Here is a 19,627-nt window from a genome sequence, read left to right as displayed (position 1 = left end):
CGCCCCATAAATTTATACATTTACACTAATCCAATGGCCTATTCCTGCTTTTCCCACATAACAAATTCACCCACGGTTATTAGAATGAGCAATATGTTGTTTAAACAAAAACATGACTATTGTGTTCCTGGTGAATTATGTCTGGCTGCACGGCATGCGATCCTACGTCTTGTTCCCACGCGGCAGCCTAGCTGGGCAGGGGGTGACTAATGCCTGTCTCACACTCTCACTCCTCTTACTCACCTGGCCAGGTGAAGACAAATACGTCATTCTAGGGCGGTGCCAGCCAGCCAAGCGCTCTCAGGAAGCAGGCCGGCCGCCATTGGGTGAGCGCTACATGACTGACATCACTAGTTTCAATCGCATTTTACTTTTGTGAACTTGTGGCCAATGCTCGGCACGCGCACGATACGACTCTGACGAGCGGATAGATTGGCATGCTCCTTGGCCAATCAATTAGCGTCAGGTGGAGGAGAGGCGGGGACTCCGTGCGACGCGGCGCTATGACGGATGGATGTATCGTCCAATAACAAATGAAGGTTATCGGGGAGGCGGGCGGTGTTTGAGTAGGGGCGGCTCGTCATTGGCTAAGTGGGGGGTGTCGCTGTCAGCCAGCTCGGTGTTGGGGTTAGTAGTCGGAGTGCCGAGGTCTGGGAGAGTCTTGAGCAGAGTCTGGGGATTGATTCGCTGCTTCCAGCGACACGTACCGCGGGGTAAGCAGCCCTCACTCCTCGTGTATAATAGCGCTCTGCCCGTCTGTCCTTCCTTATTGTCATCACGCGTATGTGCGGTGCGGCACGGGCTTGCTATGCTACTGTACGGGCTACCTGTGCGGGGAGGGGAGTGGGCGCAGTGGTCAGTACTGATATGGAACGCTGGATATAAGTTATGTTCCTCCCTGTATACCTATGTGGTTTGTTGCTGTCCCCTGTACGTATTGGGCTGCGTGTCCCTGTCCTAACTTCTGCCCTGCTCATCTGCTCTGTAGCACTGTGCGTGCAGCACTGCTCCCAGCTGTGACATGCCCGGTCAGGGTGTTCCCCTGTAATTGTGCTGCTCTGTATTGGCACACTATAAATCAACGCTGCTTGTTTGCATGCACATTTGTCCATGAAGTCACTGCTTCTTTTCTGCATGTTTCATTGTAACCCTTCTGTAACATCATTGGGCGGTGGCGGTGTTTCCTCTGTCATCCTACCTGTAATCTACATTTGTTTTTGCTTTACTAAACTAATATCCATTTAGATATATTTTATTCCCTATGGAGAAGATAAGTGTTTGACTGAGAAACTATCAATTTGGTCGTTGTTTTCTTTGCCGTGTCCCAGAGCATGCATAGTAACTATCTGCTGTACACTTTATTTATTTACTTATTGTCAGTATGTTTGGTAAATCGTGCATCCTCTCTTGTGCTATGCTTGATTGAACTTTGTACATTGTGTTCCGATAGGGCCTCCGCCCACATCCACACTGCCATTAATGGGAATATTCTCTAAAGTAGCAAGGTTTTATTTGCTTGTTGAGCAGGACAATGGCTGCTTTTGTGGAAGCAATTCTGCCTTTGTCATCATTAGACGCATGATTTAGGCTGCTGCATGGCTTTGGGCAGTGTACTGTGTGTGAAGGATATATTTTTATATAGACATGGCAAGCTTTTCATAATAAAACTTAAGGGTAGCTTAATGCAGTGGTTTCCAAACTTTTTTTTGAATCATGGTGCTCTAGAATATGAGAATTTTTTTTTTTTCACGGCACCCCTAGGCCAAAAATTTTTTATTGAGAAATTTAGAAAGAAATGTTACATTAAGTAGATCGCGTATTTATGTCATCCTTAGGGTCAGTTGTGTGGTGAGGGACAGGATTCGCTGCTGTTTGGCCATATATTTTATGACAGGCAGCAACCAGCACTGGTTTTGCCTATTGACCATGAATAATTTGAGTTGGTCCTGGACCACCAACCCAGGGCACCCCTGCAAGTGTCCCGAGGCACCCCAGGGAGCCGCGGCACACAGTGTGGGAACATCTGGCTTAATGTATGAGTTGTGTAACCTGTGAGTTGGTACCTCCATGTGTGCTACCATCTATTTTTGGGGGTCCCCGATTCTTAGAAATGCTTTGTGTTATATTCAGTATCCCACAATTTTGGGGTCCTAGCATATGACACACCAGTGTTTGGTGTCAGAACAATGGTAACAACCAATCAAAATCTGAGTTTTTCTAGTCCCCAAACCAGACTTCTAATATGCTAAACAAGTATAGACTTCTCATGAGTAGTTTTAATAATTGATACCCATAAAAGGATCCTCCACTGTTTTAACCCTTCTATAAGTCGTGCCAAGCCTGGAATGTTAGGCAAACTTCACACAGCAAATCATGGCATATCTTTCAACAAAAGATAACTTTATGGAATTACAAGGGTGTCCTTGATCAGATGCATTGTTTCCCCTTGTAAATGGATTGAACACATGAATACTTTTTGTGCGCAGTTTTCATTGTCTTAATTTGTTCTTTTGTTTTCTGTTTATCATGTGGTCTTTAAAAGTTAATTTCAGAACTGGAAAATTCATGTTGTGTGCTTAGAAATGTGGAACAAATATTTGAGTTGATTAAGAAAGTGAAGTCCTTAGCTTTGCAATTGTTTTCCCTCTTCGTATAATGTGGGCATATCACTACTGTAAAGTATAACGAATGTGGGATTTAAGAAACAAGTATAATAGGTGTTCATAAAATTACAAATCTTTACCTTCCTTTGTCTGGATTTACTGTTAAAATATCGCTGGAATTGCAAGAGTTAACATCATAAGCTTTCCATATCTCATCCATGTGAGAAATTTCTGGTTTACTCCCTAGTTTAGTCATGGGAAGGTTTCTGACTACAAAGAGTAATCAGACAAGGGCAGGGCCTGGGGTGAGGCCGAGACGCTACCAGGTTATAGCAGCGCTGTCGGAAGCTGAAGGCATCTGGGCGTTGGTGGTTTGAAGAAGGCTGGTCCTGGATGACACTCCTGTACTCTCACAGTGCTTTACCTGAAAGGAGAGACTGAGTAAACATTTTGACAAGTTTCTACTGACTCACGTCATATAGTGGATGTCAGTCCGTCTTTACATGGCTTCTATCACTATCATGCTTGGTAGAATTGATCATAGTATTGCCCCTTTCAATATGCATTAGGTTTAAATGAATTTAGGCAGATAAGTTTGTAGCTTTTAACTTGAGTCAATTATCGCTCGCTTTTTTTTTCTGTTCAAATTTCTTTTGATTTTATAAATAGTAATCTTTCAGCAGAGAGGGAATCCTGTAATCTGTGATATTTTCTGAACATATTGTCACTGGTACCGAGGGACTTATGCATGAACAATCGGAATAAAACCCGGCACTTCTGATTGTGCTTTTGCATGATATTTAAAAGAGCAATGTGTCTGGCATCCCTGTCTTGCTAGTGAAAGCATTACCCTTTTAAATATTGGGCATATAAGCAGTCAGAAGGGCATTGTTTTACAACCTGCCGCTTTGTAAATAAACCCCTAGAATGTGTCATACCAATCTATATATACAATATATGTATTCATAAATATATGGGTATGTTGGGATGCCAGCTGACAAAATACCAACAGCGGCATCCTGATGTTTAAATTAACTACATACACTAATTAACTAAGTTAACCCTGATCCCTAACCCACTTTTCCCGAAGCCTAAATTAACATCCTAGTACTCCCCAGTGGTGCCTAAACCTAACCTTCCCTCCCCTGCAGCTTAACCATAACCCTTCCCGAGGTTGCCTAACCCTCACTCACTGCAGTCTAGCCCTATCGTCCCCCCACCCCCTTCTCCAATGGCCTAACCCTCTACCCGTAGCCTAAACCTAACCAATCCCCTCTACACGCAGCCTAAAACGAACACACACACACACACACACACACACACACACACACACACACACTTATTTTGTTTTTACATAACTAAATTGCTTGTGTTAAAGATTATTCCTTTTCATTGGTTGTGATAGAGAGAAAATACAACTTTCTCTCAGTCCAGAATTAGTTACATATGTTGGAGGGACCTATACAGTACAAGCAGTAATTGGGACACACATGGTGTGAAGCCATCTTGCAGCTTGTTTGTTTTGCTGTTACCCAGCCTGCCTGTATACTTACTAGCTCCAGTTTTGGCAGATATTGCTTCCCAAGGCAGTCTCGGAGTATTCGTGCTGGCTATTTTTGGCATCGCTATCCTGCCAGTTGGAATTTTTTTTTTTTTTTTTTGCTTTTCAAACAAATGGAAAATGTTTTCCTGGCAGCTCCAGCTTTGTCTGAAATCTGATTTCATTGTGTTCAGCATTATGGACTTCCTGTGTGTGTGGTGTTTTTTCTTCTTCCCCCGTTTACCCCTTCAAGGTTGTGCCTTGTTATGTCAATATATAGCTGACCTTTATTGGTGATTCTGCCCCTTTATAACCTCTATAAACCAAAAGCATTCCAAATGTGTCCAGTACTTCTGCTATAGTGCCTAATTAAGAGCTTATCAAAATGTGTGAAAAAACGCATATCTGCGGTCAAAATCTTTGACATGCAGGGGGAAGGCGCCCAGCACAGGGCAAGTCCGCCCCACATGCTGGATCCAGCAAACCAAACCCCCCCTCCCCACGGTGGCAATGCTTTCGCACCTGCCAAGTAGCTCTCTGCCTAGGCAGAGGGCTACCCGCCATGTTTTTGGTCGCAGCGGCTGCGTGTGACGTCACTCAGCCGCCGCGACCCTCCCCATCAGCGGCCCGGACATGCTCCCCCAAAGTCCCCTCTCGATCTGCCACAACCTTTGCCTGTTATTCAGACAGTGGCGATCGCACAGGTGAGATTCCATTGCCTTCAGCCTGTAAACGCTGCCGCTGCAGTGTCCAGGTCTGAATTAGGCCCATAGCCACATATTGTGCAAAAACTACTGTTAAAAAAATGGTTTCCGCTTTCCAGTGCTATGGTGCGTTCATGAAAGCCCTGTAGCTTAACAATGTTTCAAGCCTACAGCAAAGCTCATCTTGTCATTTGCACTTGGGTGTTCCTGCCATCATGCTTGGTATTGAAAGGCCAGAATGCTTTTGCTATGGTCCTTTCAGCTGTGTAATACAGTACCTGCAACAAGTTGGCAATGGATATTTCTAATATAACAGTGAGTATGTCCACTGTATACCAGCCATTGTGGGTTGGGGCTGTAATGCCGGCAGTCGTGATCCCAGAGGTCAGCATCCTGACCACGGGATCCCGGCCGCCAGAATGCCGGCGGTAGGGGCAGCTGCGCAACGGAGCTCTGTTCCCACTCTATGGGTGTCGTGGACACCCATGAGTGGGAATAGCCCGTGTTTGCCGGCATTCTGACTGCCGGCTTTGTAAGCAGTCTGTATTCCGGTGTGACCACCGGTAAAGCCACTACATCCCATTGTTGTGCTTGTCCTAAATTCGTTATGTTCCTACTTTGTAATGTTTCAGTGCAGCTCACCTTTGGATGCTTTCACAGTATGAAGTCGGCACAAAAATAAAAAAGTTAAGAGGCGCACTCACTTAACTTGTAGATAATTACTAGGGTTTATTCACATTAAAGCCATTAATCCCATCAACGTTTTGGTCCTAAAGGGGGGTACACACGGAGCGATGTTCAGCTAATTTCTAAGCACTCTCACTAGATTGTTTAGAAATTAGCTGAACATTGCTCCGTGTGTAGGGGTGGCGGCAATAGCGATGCCATGTCCCGCACAGAGGCGGAACTACCGCCAGTGCAACCAGTGCGTTGCACTGGGGCCCGCCTCTGTCCAGGGGCCCAAAGCAGGTAATGAGTCAAACTGACTCATTACATGCCGCTGTGGGCAACCGCTACCCGCAATGCACAGCCGCCCAGAGAGGAGAGGAGCAGCGGTATGGGGGAGGAGGAGGAGGGAGCCGGAGGAGGGAGCCGCAGCAGCGCTTTGTTACTGGTGGAGGCGCTGCTGCCCCTCTGCTTCACTATAGGCTGTTTTCCGAGAACAGCCTATAGTGAAGCAGAGGGGCAGCAGCGCCTCCACCAATAACACAGCGCTGCTGCTGCTCCCTCCTCCACCTCCCTCCTCCTCCTTCTCTCCTGCCCGGGAATCGTCTGATGCTGCCCTGAGGAGCCTGAGCCAGCGGAGAGGGTAAGTATAATTCTTTCTTTCTTTCTTTCTTTCTTTCTTTCTTTCTTTCTTTCTTTCTTTCAAAAAGGGGGACTGTCTGCCGCAATGTGTAAAAAGGGGGAATCTGCCTGCCGTAGTGTTTAAAAAGGGGGAATCTGCCTGCCGCAATGTGTAAAAAGGGGGACTCTGCCTGCCGCAATGTGTAAAAAGGGGGACTCTGCCTGCCGCAATGTGTAAAAAGGGGGACTCTGCCTGCCGCAATGTGTAAAAAGGGGGACTCTGCCTGCCGCAATGTGTAAAAAGGGGGACTCTGCCTGCCGCAATGTGTAAAAAGGGGGAATCTGCCTGCCGCAATGTGTAAAAAGGGGGAATCTGCCTGCCGCAATGTGTAAAAAGGGGGAATCTGCCTGCCGCAATGTGTAAAAAGGGGGAATCTGCCTGCCGCAATGCGTAAAAAGGGGGAATCTGCCTGCCGCAATGTGTAAAAAGGGGGAATCTGCCTGCCGCAATGCGTAAAAAGGGGGAATCTGCCTGCCGCAATGTGTAAAAAGGGCACGCTGTCTGACGTTATGTGTAAAAAGTGTACGCTGTCTGCCGTTATTTGTAAAAAGTGTACGCTGTCTGTCGTTGTGTAACAAGGGGAATGCTCTCTGCCGTTAAGTGTAAAAAAAGGGGGACGCTGTAATGTGTAAAAAGAGGAATCTGTCCGCCGTAAGGTGTAAAAGGGTCTCTACCTGGTGTAGTGGTGCTACTGTGCGGCGTAATTTGAATAATGGAGACTACTGTGCACCGTTTTCTGAATTGGTATTATTTTGTGGCCACACCCCTTCCCCACGAAGCCACGCCACTATGTATTTTTGCGCGTGCCTACGGTGCGCACTGTCCCTGTTTTGCATGCAGGGGTGGGGCTCCGATGCCGTTTCTTGCACACAGTGCTAAAATGTCTAGTTACGGCACTGTTGCTAGGTATCCACTTCCCTGAGCAGGTCCCCCTCACCAGATCCTCTCCAGGGGTGAGGGGGTGGACTTGGGTGGGATGTGGGTGGGGGGGGAGCAAGCCATTTTGTCGCACATGGGCCCACCGCTCGCTAGTTCCGCCACCGGTCCCGCACGTCTCTCTATCGCCGGTGCTAGATTGGCACAATCTAGCAGGTCGCTCATATCACTGCTCGGTGAAATGAGCGGAACCTGTGTCCTCACCCCCCACCCCACCCCTTTGCTCAGCACACATCGCTCTGTGCTGAGTGGGAGAGATGTGTGCTGAGTGTTCTGTGCTAGATCGCTCAGCACACATCTCTAGGGAAATCTACCCGTCAGTACAGCCCTTAACATGAACCTTTCATTATCTTATTGAGCTTGCATGAAACCGGTGACTGCAGAAAGTTAACGCCTCCTTTTGTGTGTGTTTCTCTGAAAGGTGCTTTTGCATTTTTGCTTTTGTATTACTAGTCAGATTTATTTAATTATAATAAGTATAAATAGTGCTTAACATTAACTTTGTTCTTATTTTGAATTTAATCTATCGATGAGTGTACTTTGTATGTATTAATATTTTTAGGCTATCTACATATATTCAGCTGTAATAGGAATAATAAGCTGTAAAAAAATGGTTTTATTGAAATATGCAAAATAAATTCTAAGCCTAACAACATTATTAATGTTAGAAGGCATTAAACATGGTTGTTCAAGATTTCTAATACATTATTAAAAAATTTTTTTCCATTAAAACATTAATGCAAAAAAAAAAAAATCCCTGGTTTAAACACCATTTCCCCCCACCCCCCCTGTGGTTTGCTTGTAACTAACAATAGTTCCTCCATGGGAAGGCACATTGGGGGTAATTCCAAGTTGATCGCAGCAGGAATTTTTTTAGCAGTTGGCCAAAACCATGTGCACTGCAGGGGGGGCAGATATAACATTTGCAGAGAGAGTTAGATTTGGGTGGGTTATTTTGTTTCTGTGCAGGGTAAATACTGGCTGCTTTATTTTTACACTGCAACTTAGATTGCAGATTGAACTCACCACACCCAAATCTCTCTCTCTCTCTCTGCACATGTTATATCTGCGCCCCCCTGCAGTGCACATGGTTTTGCCCAACTGCTAAAAAATTTCCTGCTGCGATCAACTTCTTGGAATTACCCACATTGTCAGAGTAACTGATTGTTACATAGGGCAAGTGGCTCCTGCATAACTAGCAAGTACTTATTTTAAATATTGTACCCATGTTGGTTTTCATTTAAAATCCAAAGACCTGGAATGTGTGCACACTGTTTATTATTGGGTTCAGAAAGGCATGGCATATCATTGAGTGCTGGTAGTACGTATAAGCCACACTTGTGCCACTCCCCTCTACAACACTACACTAAAGTCAAATTCTTTAATACCCAACAAAGTTTTCCTCCCCTTGTGAGCGTTTTGGCTATTGTAACAATCATCTACACATTACAGACAAACTTTTTGTAGACTGATCTAATATTCTCAACACATCTGACCCGGGTTATTCCTGAGTTATCACATTGACACTCCACCCGTGTCTGCCCTGCATGTCACTCCCTAGAAGCGGGCCTCTGCATCCCTAACCAATCAGCAGCTTTTTAAACTGGACCTGGATCAAATAACCTGGATTGTGCCTTTCACATTACATCTTATATGGGTCGAATTCCCAGGGCACAGGAACCTGGTTGCCTCCGCAATATCCGGGTCAGAGGCTCAGTGTGAAAGGGGTATTAGTTTCTGGGGTTGTTGCATGATCAGCCTGTGAGTGATCAACTTGAAAGGGTCAATCCAATTAGGTGCAAGTTGCCGTTGCCACAGCATTTCAACTGCACTGCATCTCGCACCACTCGCTGCCCAAATTCACTCAAAAGTGATCACAGGCCTGAAAGGGCTTGCAGTGTTTAGAGAGTTCAGGCTGCAGTAAAGTGATGACTAGTATTATATCCCCAGTGCAAAAACATTATATTTTTGTTACTGTTGTGTAATATTTGGCAATCATTTTCATGGATCAGCGTTAAGTAGGCATGTTTTACTTTCAAATTTCAGAAAGTATGTACATTTTGTATTGGACAAGTGGTAGTACATGCCATAGTTATTCGCTCATTGGCAAAGTGTTACGAAGCACTTTCAGCTGAGGCATATGCAGTTTGGCACAAATGTTTGCATTGAGGGTGTTTTCATTTAATGGGACCTCAATTAAACTTAACTTGCTTAGACATGAAAAATACATTGACTTTTACTTTAAAGGTGTGTATACACGGTGTGATATGCACTTAACTTTTATAGTCGGTCGTAAGGAAAGTTAGTGCATATTGCACCGTGTACACCGCTTGCGATGCGCGGTCCTGTGGGATCGGCATCACAAGCAAAAATAGACTGTGCAGGCAAGTTAATTTTGACTAGCTCGTGTAAAAGATATCCAAAATCAGTATCGCAAGCACAGTCATCTTTGCTTGCGATACCGACCACAGTCCATTTCACATAGTGAGAATCGGGCATAGCCCGAATCTTACCGTGTGTATGGACCTTAAGAATTTGAGAACCTCTTTGCATTTATGTCATACCTGTCAACATGTTCACATTTTTTTCATGGTTACAGAGTTGTGCTCACATTTGTAAAGTGGTGGTTCTCCACCAAGATAGTGACCTTACAATTTAGTGGGTATGATCATGTCGCTTAAGAAAAGAGTAGTGTTCCTTTACTTTAATACAGTGCCAGTGTGGCAGCAAATTTTAAACTGATCTCACAGTGACTGCTGGGGTGGTACATTGCAGTGACGTTGAGTTCTGATTCAGCATAGGACAGACGGTAACCAGAAAAGCCAGCACACACAAAGCACATAGATATTGCATTATGACAGTGGGGGATTTTCCATGTGCAATTTTCCTTTGAGCTTGTTTTATGTACATTCTTTTTTTTTTTTTTTTTTTGTTACTGTTTGATATATGATGAACCTTTTTGTTTGACGTTTGTGACAGTGGGGTTTGTTCTGTTTTTTTTTTTTTTTTTTTTTTTTTTTTGTCTTTCTAAAACTGTGACAGGAATACTATTATAGTCTGTATACTACTTCACATGGGCTACAAAAAAATTGTGCGATCAACTAGACGCCGCCTATGAGGTGGTGTATATCTGCATAGCAAGGCTGCGAACGCTTGTGCAGCCCTGCTATGCAAAAAAAGCTTCCTGTGAAAGTAGACCAGGGTAAGAGTTACTTACCCTGTGCGATCGATCCAGCGATGCAGATCCCGGAATTGACGACAGACAACTGCCCTCCAAACGCCTGGACACGCCTGCGTTCGCTGAACCACTCATGGAAAATGGTCAGTTGATGCCCGGAACGCCTTCCTCCTGTCAGTCTTCTTGCAGTCGCCGCTGCGACTGCTTTTGTTAGCGGCGTCGCTGCCCGGCGACAGGTGTCGCCAGGCAACGACGCGCCTGCACAATGCGGCCGCAGCGCATGCGCAGAACCGGCCCGTTCACACTGCTGCGACAAACAGCAGTGTGCGAACGGGTCGGAGTGCGCAACTGCTTTAAAGCCTTAAACTTTCTACCAGTGAGTCCCAAGTTCAGCTAGTGATCTGTAAAGGGGCCTACACACAAAGATTCTGTCCAATTGTACTGGTTGGACTGAAAATCTGGTAATGTATAGGAGCACATGACTGTCAACTATTTGCTCCAAGACTCTGGAAAACATATAAATATGGTTGTTCAGACAAATTGGTTAATTACCAATTTACAATTTACCAAATTACAGTTTGATTTAATCAATTTGTCCGAATGACCATTTTTTTTTTTTGTCTGTTTATTCAGTTTTCTGTTTTAGAGCAAATGGTTGATTACCATTTCTCTCATACCTCACCAGATTTTCATTCCAAGCAGCCAGATAGGACAGATAGTCTTAAGGACACTTTTTAAGATTACCCGGGAAGCTGTTAATATACCGCTAGTTGCTGACACCGGAACCCTGACTAGTGGTGGAATACTGGCGCCACAGGCTGTTCTCCCTCTGATGTCCATGAGGGAGAATATAACCTGTGTTGCGCTCATAAAACCACCGTGCCCACAGTGTGGCGAGCGCAGCGATCTGCAAGGGGCTTTCTAGCACTCGCCCTGCTGCAGGCATACTGGTCGCCGGGATGCCGCTGTCAGTATGCAGACGGCCGGCTTCATGGCCGCCGGTAATATCCACACTCTGAATTGGTAGCCAAGCTTGTATGTTTATCATCAGAGCGAACATGAAAGATTGCTGCAAAGTATTTTGAATTTATATTTTATGTATTCCATTTTTGGACAGCCTATTTGATGGAAGAGATACCCTTTACAAAGTAGAACATTACAGACATGCTGTAATGGACTTTTTGTACAGATTAGGAGATATTGCAGATTGGCAGGGGTACAGGTGAGAAAAGCAAACACTATAAAGCTGTGTGTATGTATGTACTATATCTATATCTATATCTCATAGCGCTTGGTCTGGCACTCCTCGTTCCCGCAGGGTAACAGCTTCAGTGCCCTCCCTGAGCTGGCAGGCTCTGTATAGGTTAGTAGAAGGCGGCACTCAGGAGACTTTCACAAATGTAGATAAATGTGCTTTATTGTGCGTCTACGTTTCGGGAGTCGCACTCCCTTCCTCAGGACACAGCAAAACTAAGTGCCAAACAGTGCAAATACAATACTTAAATAACTTGCCAGCCCCTGACTCATCAGTCTCCAGCACGGCCAGCGGCGTCCCGGTCCACGGAGCCCGCACTTCCGGATCCGGCTGTATCTGCCCCTCCTGAGTGACGTCATTCCGTAGCCGGGCGACGCGGCCGCGGGGAGGGTCCACACAGACACTGAACGTCCGTTGTCTTGGGGATGGATCCCTATGGTAACAAAACAACAATACGGAAATAAAAGTGCCCACGATCGTGAATACCAATGTATCAAATCTTAGTGCATAAGACACACATTGCTGATGCAATGAGTGAAATCTGAAAGATCATAAGTGAATAAGAACATGAGTGAATAACAGCAAACGATCATATATAAACAATATTAAAATACTATTAAAACATGGCACACTTCTGCTGGTATTGATATACATGACTCACCATCATGCATAACGTATTAGTAGAGCAAAAAGGAAAAAAGAGGCCACCATGAATCCTATACTTAATGTGCCCCCTCATTGAGACAATGTCCCGCTGAGAGACTGAAGGCACCAGATCTAAGGAGCTAGACTATAGAATAGTTTAACATGCTCCCATCAATTTAATGTGATCATTTAATGTATTGCCTGTAATTTATGGCATGCAAATAGGTTGTGATGCCCAGTTTAACACCACTTGGCCTTATGTCTCATAGAAAGCTGCTCAGGCTTAAACTTTCATTTAGACCGCGCGGATGGATCGTGTCTAACTTATGGATCCATCTCGCCTCTAGTTGCAGCAATTTTTTGGCTCGATTACCCCCTCGCACTGAATCAGGGACCTGGTCCACAATTTTGTAACGTACTGAAGCAAGATTGTGGCGCTTCTGTGCAAAGTGGCGTGCCACAGGTTGATCACTGCTGCCAGATGTTAATGCTGCCCTGATCGTAGATCTGTGTTGGGCCATTCGTTCTTTAAATAGACATTGCGTCTTCCCCACATAGTACAGACTGCAGGGGCACATCAACACATAAATCACAAAATGTTGAGTTACATGTGAGCAGTTTATGGATTCTCAACTTTTTCCCAGTATGGGGATGTGAGATAAAATCCCCCGTCAGCATATAACTGCATGTAGTGCAGCCGAAGCACTTGAAGCAGCCTGCCTTGCGTGTCAAAAAATGTGTCACAGGCTGCATCTTTGTGAATCCTGTGACATCATTCTTGACCACCAGATCTTTAATGTTGGAACTACGGGTATAGCAGGGCATAATTTTGCTATGTTTTAAGCTGGGTAAATTGTATATAATATAAGATCCAATTCAGCCGGCACTCCCATGAAGGTGTAAACGCCCCGGTGTCCTGTTCATAAATATCTCGTATATGTCCAAAAAGAACGGCACTCGGGGACTGTCATCATAGCAAAAAGATTTGTATTGAAGTCAGATCAAACATAAACGTTTTCGGGGACACAGCCCCTTCGTCAGGATCACAGACAATAACAACTGAAACCAACACAGACACACATTTAAATACCATTATTGCTACTCACCTGTCCACGTCCGTTCATCAGAACACCCGGCGCCGGCATATTGCAGTGACGCGCTTCCTGTGAAGACGGGAACAGTTACCATGGTGTCAGCTGGCTTGCGTACAGCATGACCGGACTTCCTGCTTCCACCACAAACGCGTCCTGCGCATGCTCTGTCGCCAGGAGCCTGTGAGGGAAAGAACAGGGAGAAACAATTATGGCAAAAGGTATTAATAACAAACATATAATACCACAAACAGAAAAGAGTGAAAAATAAAACAAAACATGAAAACAGAAATAAAGACCATTCAAAATATTAGTGCAGATAGAATGACGCGCCCCTAACAGTTCTCTAACCTCATAGGGTATTCCAATTTATTTTCTCATTAAGCCCCATGGGGTGAATTGTGCCCAATCGCATAATCCATTGGGATTCTTTTATTAGGAGATTTTTAGGTCTATTCCCCCCCCCCCCCCCCCCCCCGTAAAGATGCTGGAACATGATCTATAATAAAATATTTTAAAGAGGACAGAGAATGACCCATCGCCCTAAAGTGCTTAGCCACAGGTTGATCAACAAATCTCTCTTCCAGAGTGAGACGAATGGCGGAACGATGTGCCGACATTCGTTCACTGAATTTACGGATAGTCTGACCGATTGTAGTACAACCAACAAGGGCAGACTATCACGTAAACAACGAATGAAGTACTACAGGTGAGGACATGTCTAATCTCATATGTTTTATTATTGTGGGGATGCTTGAAAGCTTTGCATGCAATTAAATGGCTGCACGTTGCACAATTAGCACACTTGTAGCACCCTGGTTTCTTGCTGTACACATTATGGGGTCTAGATCCCCCCAAACCAGTGATGTCAGTGTGTACAAGACGATCACGGAGATTACTGCCCCTCCTAAAAGCAGCCGTAGGTCTAACATTCCTGAAGACCGGTAAATCAGGGTCAGATCTCGCCATAGGCCACAGTGCTTGAGTGGCTCGTCTTATAATAGGACTGGCCACAGTGTAGTCAGATACCATGGGAAGAACAACCTGCTTCTCTTTCTGTCGCGGATGTAATAAATCAGTACGTGACATACCCAGTACTTTAGATTTCTGTTCAAGAAGAGTGATCTTTATAGCCTCTTTCAATGAATTTAACTATGAGGTTATCAATATGTTCTACGGTTTTACCAGAGTCACTTGTTGTTCTTGCAATCCTCATCTGAGACAATGGGAGACCCATTGTGACCCCGAAAAACGTTTACGTTTGATCTGACTTCAATACAAATCTTTTTGCTATGATGACAGTCCCTGAGTGCCGTTCTTTTTGGAGATATATATAGATATAGATATAGATATATATATAGATATTACACACACATATATATTTATTTTTTATTTTTCTACAATCTTATTTCTAAGGTGTCGCTTTCGTTGGTAAAATATATGCTTGCAGTCATCTGTTGAATATCACTCTGGGGGGTGTGGTACCAGTTATTTCCAGTGCAGTGTCAATTACTGCTGTCAGTAATTTATCCTAGCAGACAAAGATACTCCTGGAAAATGTAGCTCTGTGAAATGAATGGTATCTTACCACTACCTGTCACCCAGCAAATTACACTGTTAATCAGTATTTTGTTGCTGCTGATTTCTTTGTATGTTAAATCTCAGAATGGCCTGCAAAATTCCATCTCAGACAGGGATTTTCAGTGGCGATTGGAGGCAAATCACACAATTGCTCCATCTTCTACTTTGCAAACCACCCGTGTCACCACAAAGTACACCAGCAAGGGAAAAAAAAATATTTGGAGCTTGTGCTTTAGACTTAAGGTCCGTACACATTAGACGATATGTCTGTGAGCGACGTCATCTGTTTCCCCCTCCTGGGCCGGCCAGTCGGCGGCCGACTGTATACACTGAACAATATGACCGCTCATATTGCTCAGTGACGTCACGCCTCCGCCAGCCCTGCATGCAGGTCGTGGACGACAGTCCAGATCCGGCGTTCATGCACTGGCGACAGCGACGATCGTTGCCGACCCGCGGGGCTGCACATCGGTCGTCGCTGGCGACATGCACACTTGCCGATAAAATGAGCAACGTCGCTCAGGGAGGGGGAAAATGAGCAACGTCGCTCATTTTATCGGCAAGTGTGTATGGGCCTTCAGTAACAGTTAAATAGCAAGGCATCCATAGCCCTAGAGCTCACATATTTCTCTTACACCCCTTTTTGGACTTGAATAAAGTTTGATTAGTTCTTCCGCATTCTCTTATTGATGCCCATGCCACGCTGCCATTGAAAGTTGGTGAACACAACTGTAGAGCCGGTTCTATATTGCATGCAAAAGTGACTAAGGCTTCGGAGGAGGGGTGGGTTCATTTTAGTAATGTATAAAGATGACCTACCGGTTAGTGTGGCTTTAACTTTTTATGAATCTTGTGGGTTTGTAAAGGGCTCTTGGCCCTTGCAGCTTTATAAATACTACACACCTTTTTGCTCATTTTTAGAATTCTTATGACTTGAAGTATAAAAAAAAAAGGGGGGGGGGGGGCAGTAATTCTCCCACATCAACCTGCGCTGTAGCTTTATTCACACTCTTTGCATTCTAGCAGCAGGAGTTAGACCTCCATTTACCCTCCAGTGTCCATGAGAAAATGTGCCCGGCCCAGTCTTGAGTCTACTTATTTCCAGCGGATTGTATTGTGATATAGTAGCTTTTGTTTTCTGACTAAACAGAGCAGTGGTAGGATAGTCCATTCTCCTTATCCTGAATGTACATTAACAGTGTTCTAACTGGTGTACATACCTGTGTAGAGCAGGCCTGGCCAACCTGTGGCTTTCCAGCTGTTGTGAAACTACAAGTCCCAGCATGCCCTTCTACACTCTTGCTATTAGAAAATGCTTAAACTGGCAGAGCATGCGGGGATGTGTAGTTTCACAACAGCCGGGGAGACACAGGTTGGCCAGGCCTGGTGTAGAGCCTATTTATGTTCCTTCGGATAATTGTAAAAGTACAGTTTTTAGTCTGTATTTCATGTCATTTCTTAATCACGCCATATGTGAAAAATGCAGTGATATATAAGGGTCTCACCTAAACCCCAAACGAAACCGTGACGTGACACACTACAAAAAAACAAAGTGCTAGTGCTGTGCAGAAGTGCAAAACACGTGCTTGGGCAATAAATAAATAAGCCCCAGCCAGAAGGCCAGGGGGGTATAAAAAATTATCCTTGCCCTAGCCAAAAGGCCAGGGCAAAGGAAGTGGGTGCAGACAGGAAGGGTTGAGTGCTTAGTGCTAAAGTGCCTTAGTGCAAAGGTGGCTCGAAACCCCAGTGCATTTCCGGCACCCCTGTCCCTTCCAGTTCCAGGGGCACAAAACACCTCGAGCTTCTAGCTGCTCCCGACCTCTCAGCCAGACCAAGTTTCATACCCACTCTGTGCCAGGGTCAACCCCCAGTACGAGAGAAGATACTAGACCGGGCCGTTCTCCACTCCATGCAAGGGGCCCTATTTCATCCCCTTAGAAGGACGGTGGATACTAAACCCAGTTTTTCTCCTCTCTTGACCAGAGGCATCGCCACACCCCGGCATGGTACTCCACAAGGTGTTTCTCCATTCCACATCTAGGAACCTCTCTCGCTCCTAGTGTAAGAACAGGTACTCCACCAAGTGTTTCCCTCGAGCAGGTACTGCACTTGATCTTAGCCAAAAGGTCAAGGCTTGTTAGTCCATGTGTGATTGGCAAGCAGAATGCAGCTAGTGATTTGTGCGTGAGTGTATATTATTTATTCATGTAAGACCACACTGGCACTGCTTAATGAGAACCACAAATGTGACCTTTAATCTCAAAGTAATCAACATTTACAGTGGGTTCTAAGACCTGTTGCCAAATTTGCAATCAGTAATATATTTTAGTTCTGAAGTAGGAAATGTTAACTTTAGTGTGTTACAGCGCATAAATGATTTGTTTGAGAGATTGACCCGCACAGAAAATTGCTGCTGGCCTGTTTTCTGCTCTCCATGACTTGTTTGTCTGTTCGGGGAAAGTGCTACTAGGGTTAACATTACATTACATAATGCATTTGCTTCTACTACATAAGCAGTTGTCAGATGCATTGTGTGCTAATGGATTGTTGATGTTATAAAGGGCTAGCAGGGCTCTCAATCTCTAAGAGTAGAAAGCAAAACACCAGTGTCCAATTAAATTGTGTTTCCATACTGAAGTCTGTAATTTTTAGGATTTGCAAACGTTTATTCAAATGTATGTGCTTTTCTTACCACATTGTTTGCTTGGGGGGGCGGAGGAGTTCTAGCATGCTTGTTTTTAATTATTTAGTGTTTTAGTACTGAGCTAGTTCATATTTGCACGGTTAGTTTTCTTTTTGACGTAAATTCTACAGGGTGGCAGTGTCTACTATTTGAATGTGTTTTTGATGCTGTAGTATTTACAAGCAATGCTACAGGGTTACCTTCAGTTAAAAAGTGGATCTGTTGACTGAAGTGATATTTATTACACCACAACATGAGAATCAGGACTACTGTACAATTTGTGCGTGTATGAGATCTGCCCTGACCAAATGGTCAGAATACTTCTTGGCTCAGAATGGACCTTTTAGTGTGGATGGTTGATTCCTGGGCATATGCAGGTCAAGTGCAATCATATTTTTCCTGTATTTATGGGCACGTGTGGGGAAAGGATCCCAATGCATAGCTTTGTGTTTAGTCTGGGGCAAGGCTTGGATATATATCTCATTGCCAATTAAACTATAGTGTTGGCATTCTCTTTTTAGATGGGGTCAATTCAATTCTGCATCTATTGAAGAGCGCCATAAATTAGCGTCCGGTGTTTTTCAATTCAGTGTGCTGTTATGTCTGAGAAGGTCGGTTCTCACAAACTAAACAAGGTGTTTTTGACTCCAGAACAGACTTCCTACGACTTAAGTGCCCGGCTCGATGCTGTTTTCGCCGTGCTAAGGGCAGAAAACAGCATCTCGCCAGCACTCTTGTCTAATTTCTGCTTGCACCCTCAGAGGAGTGTGAGAAGAAATCCTCTTTGGGGGTAATTCCAAGTTGATCGCAGCAGGAAATTTTTTAGCAGTTGGGCAAAACCATGTGCACTGCAGGGGAGGCAGATATAACATTTGCAGAGAGCGTTAGATTTGGGTGGGTTATTTTGTTTCTGGGCAGGGTAAATACTGGCTGCTTTATTTTTACACTGCAATTTAGATTGCAGATTGAACTCACCACACCCAAATCTATCTCTCTCTGCACATGTTATATCTGCCCCCCCTGCAGTGCACATGGTTTTGCCCAATTGCTAACAAACTTACTGCTGCAATCAAACTCATAATTACCCCCTTTGGGCGTTACGTTGTGCTAAATTGAATAGCACCAGTAGCTAATTCCCGGCGCTATTCAATCTGCGCTGTATTGAATTGACCCATAAAAAAACTTTTTTGGATCTACTAGTTATGCTTGGAGGTATCATTTGCCTCATTAGTTTACCTGATCTCGTCTTTCTGTCTGCTTGATTGACAGCATCAGATGTACATAAATCAAGGAAATGTGCAGAATTTTCCACTATTGCCTAATCAAAACATGTTTGATTCTGATCACATATTGATAGGGACCACTGGACATGTCTGTCTAAAATAAAATCGTAACCAGTTCATGTTGGCTAGATGATGTTGAATGTGGGTTCCACAATTTATGGTTGCATACCAAACTGCTACCTGGCAACAGTCTGCCTGGTTGTGTCAAATACTGCACTCGGAGCAGTTGTTGTTTTCTTTTGGTCCTGCATGTTGTGAGTGTGATGACGCTGATTATGCAGGGCAATATACAATAGCTCACCGATGTGTAGGGCAATGTTTAAATTGTCCATGGCATTGACTATTTTCGACTGCTGCAGCTGTTGTTGCTCAGCACACAGCACTGTCCCTGGCTGTTGACTCTGACAGCCAGGGACTGTGCGTACAAAAAAGAAAAAAGGGGGGGCCCCCAGTAGACTCCAAATGTTGCTGGGCCGGTGCATGCGCAGTTAGCATGCAAGCGCTGGTGAGTGACAGCCTCCCCGCTGAAAGAGGGAGAGTGAAAATCGCTGGACAGGTGAATTAACAATCTCTCCCTTCAGTAAAGACCACTATTGTACATGCCACTACTACAGGAACCTGCTACGCGCACTTAGCGAAGTAGGCGAGCAAAGCCCTATTAATCCATCTACCCCATAGTGCTGTTTACTCAGATTCCACAGTTATCTTCCATCCAGCTTTTGCTTAACCTACTGGGAGCAAATTCCATGCAGCTGCTCTGATTTTGTAAAGTTAAGTTGG

The 19,627-nt window shown here is 44.6% G+C and overlaps 1 protein-coding gene across 1 annotated transcript in view; it reads left to right on the top strand.

Annotated features, from left to right (window-relative positions):
* Positions 1–560: 560 nt before the first annotated feature.
* JUP (junction plakoglobin) overlaps positions 561–19,627 on the top strand; it is a 177,586-nt gene continuing 158,519 nt past the window's right edge. The window contains exon 1 of the mRNA XM_063959836.1: positions 561–713. The gene's annotated coding sequence lies outside the window, so the exon portion shown is untranslated. The remainder of the gene's footprint in view (positions 714–19,627) is intronic.

Source organism: Pseudophryne corroboree, chromosome 3 (genome assembly GCF_028390025.1).
Source record: "Pseudophryne corroboree isolate aPseCor3 chromosome 3, aPseCor3.hap2, whole genome shotgun sequence".
Classification (NCBI taxonomy): Eukaryota; Metazoa; Chordata; class Amphibia; order Anura; family Myobatrachidae; genus Pseudophryne; species Pseudophryne corroboree.
The sequence above is the reverse complement of the archived record's forward strand: the minus strand, read 5'-3'. Positions and strand labels throughout refer to the sequence as shown.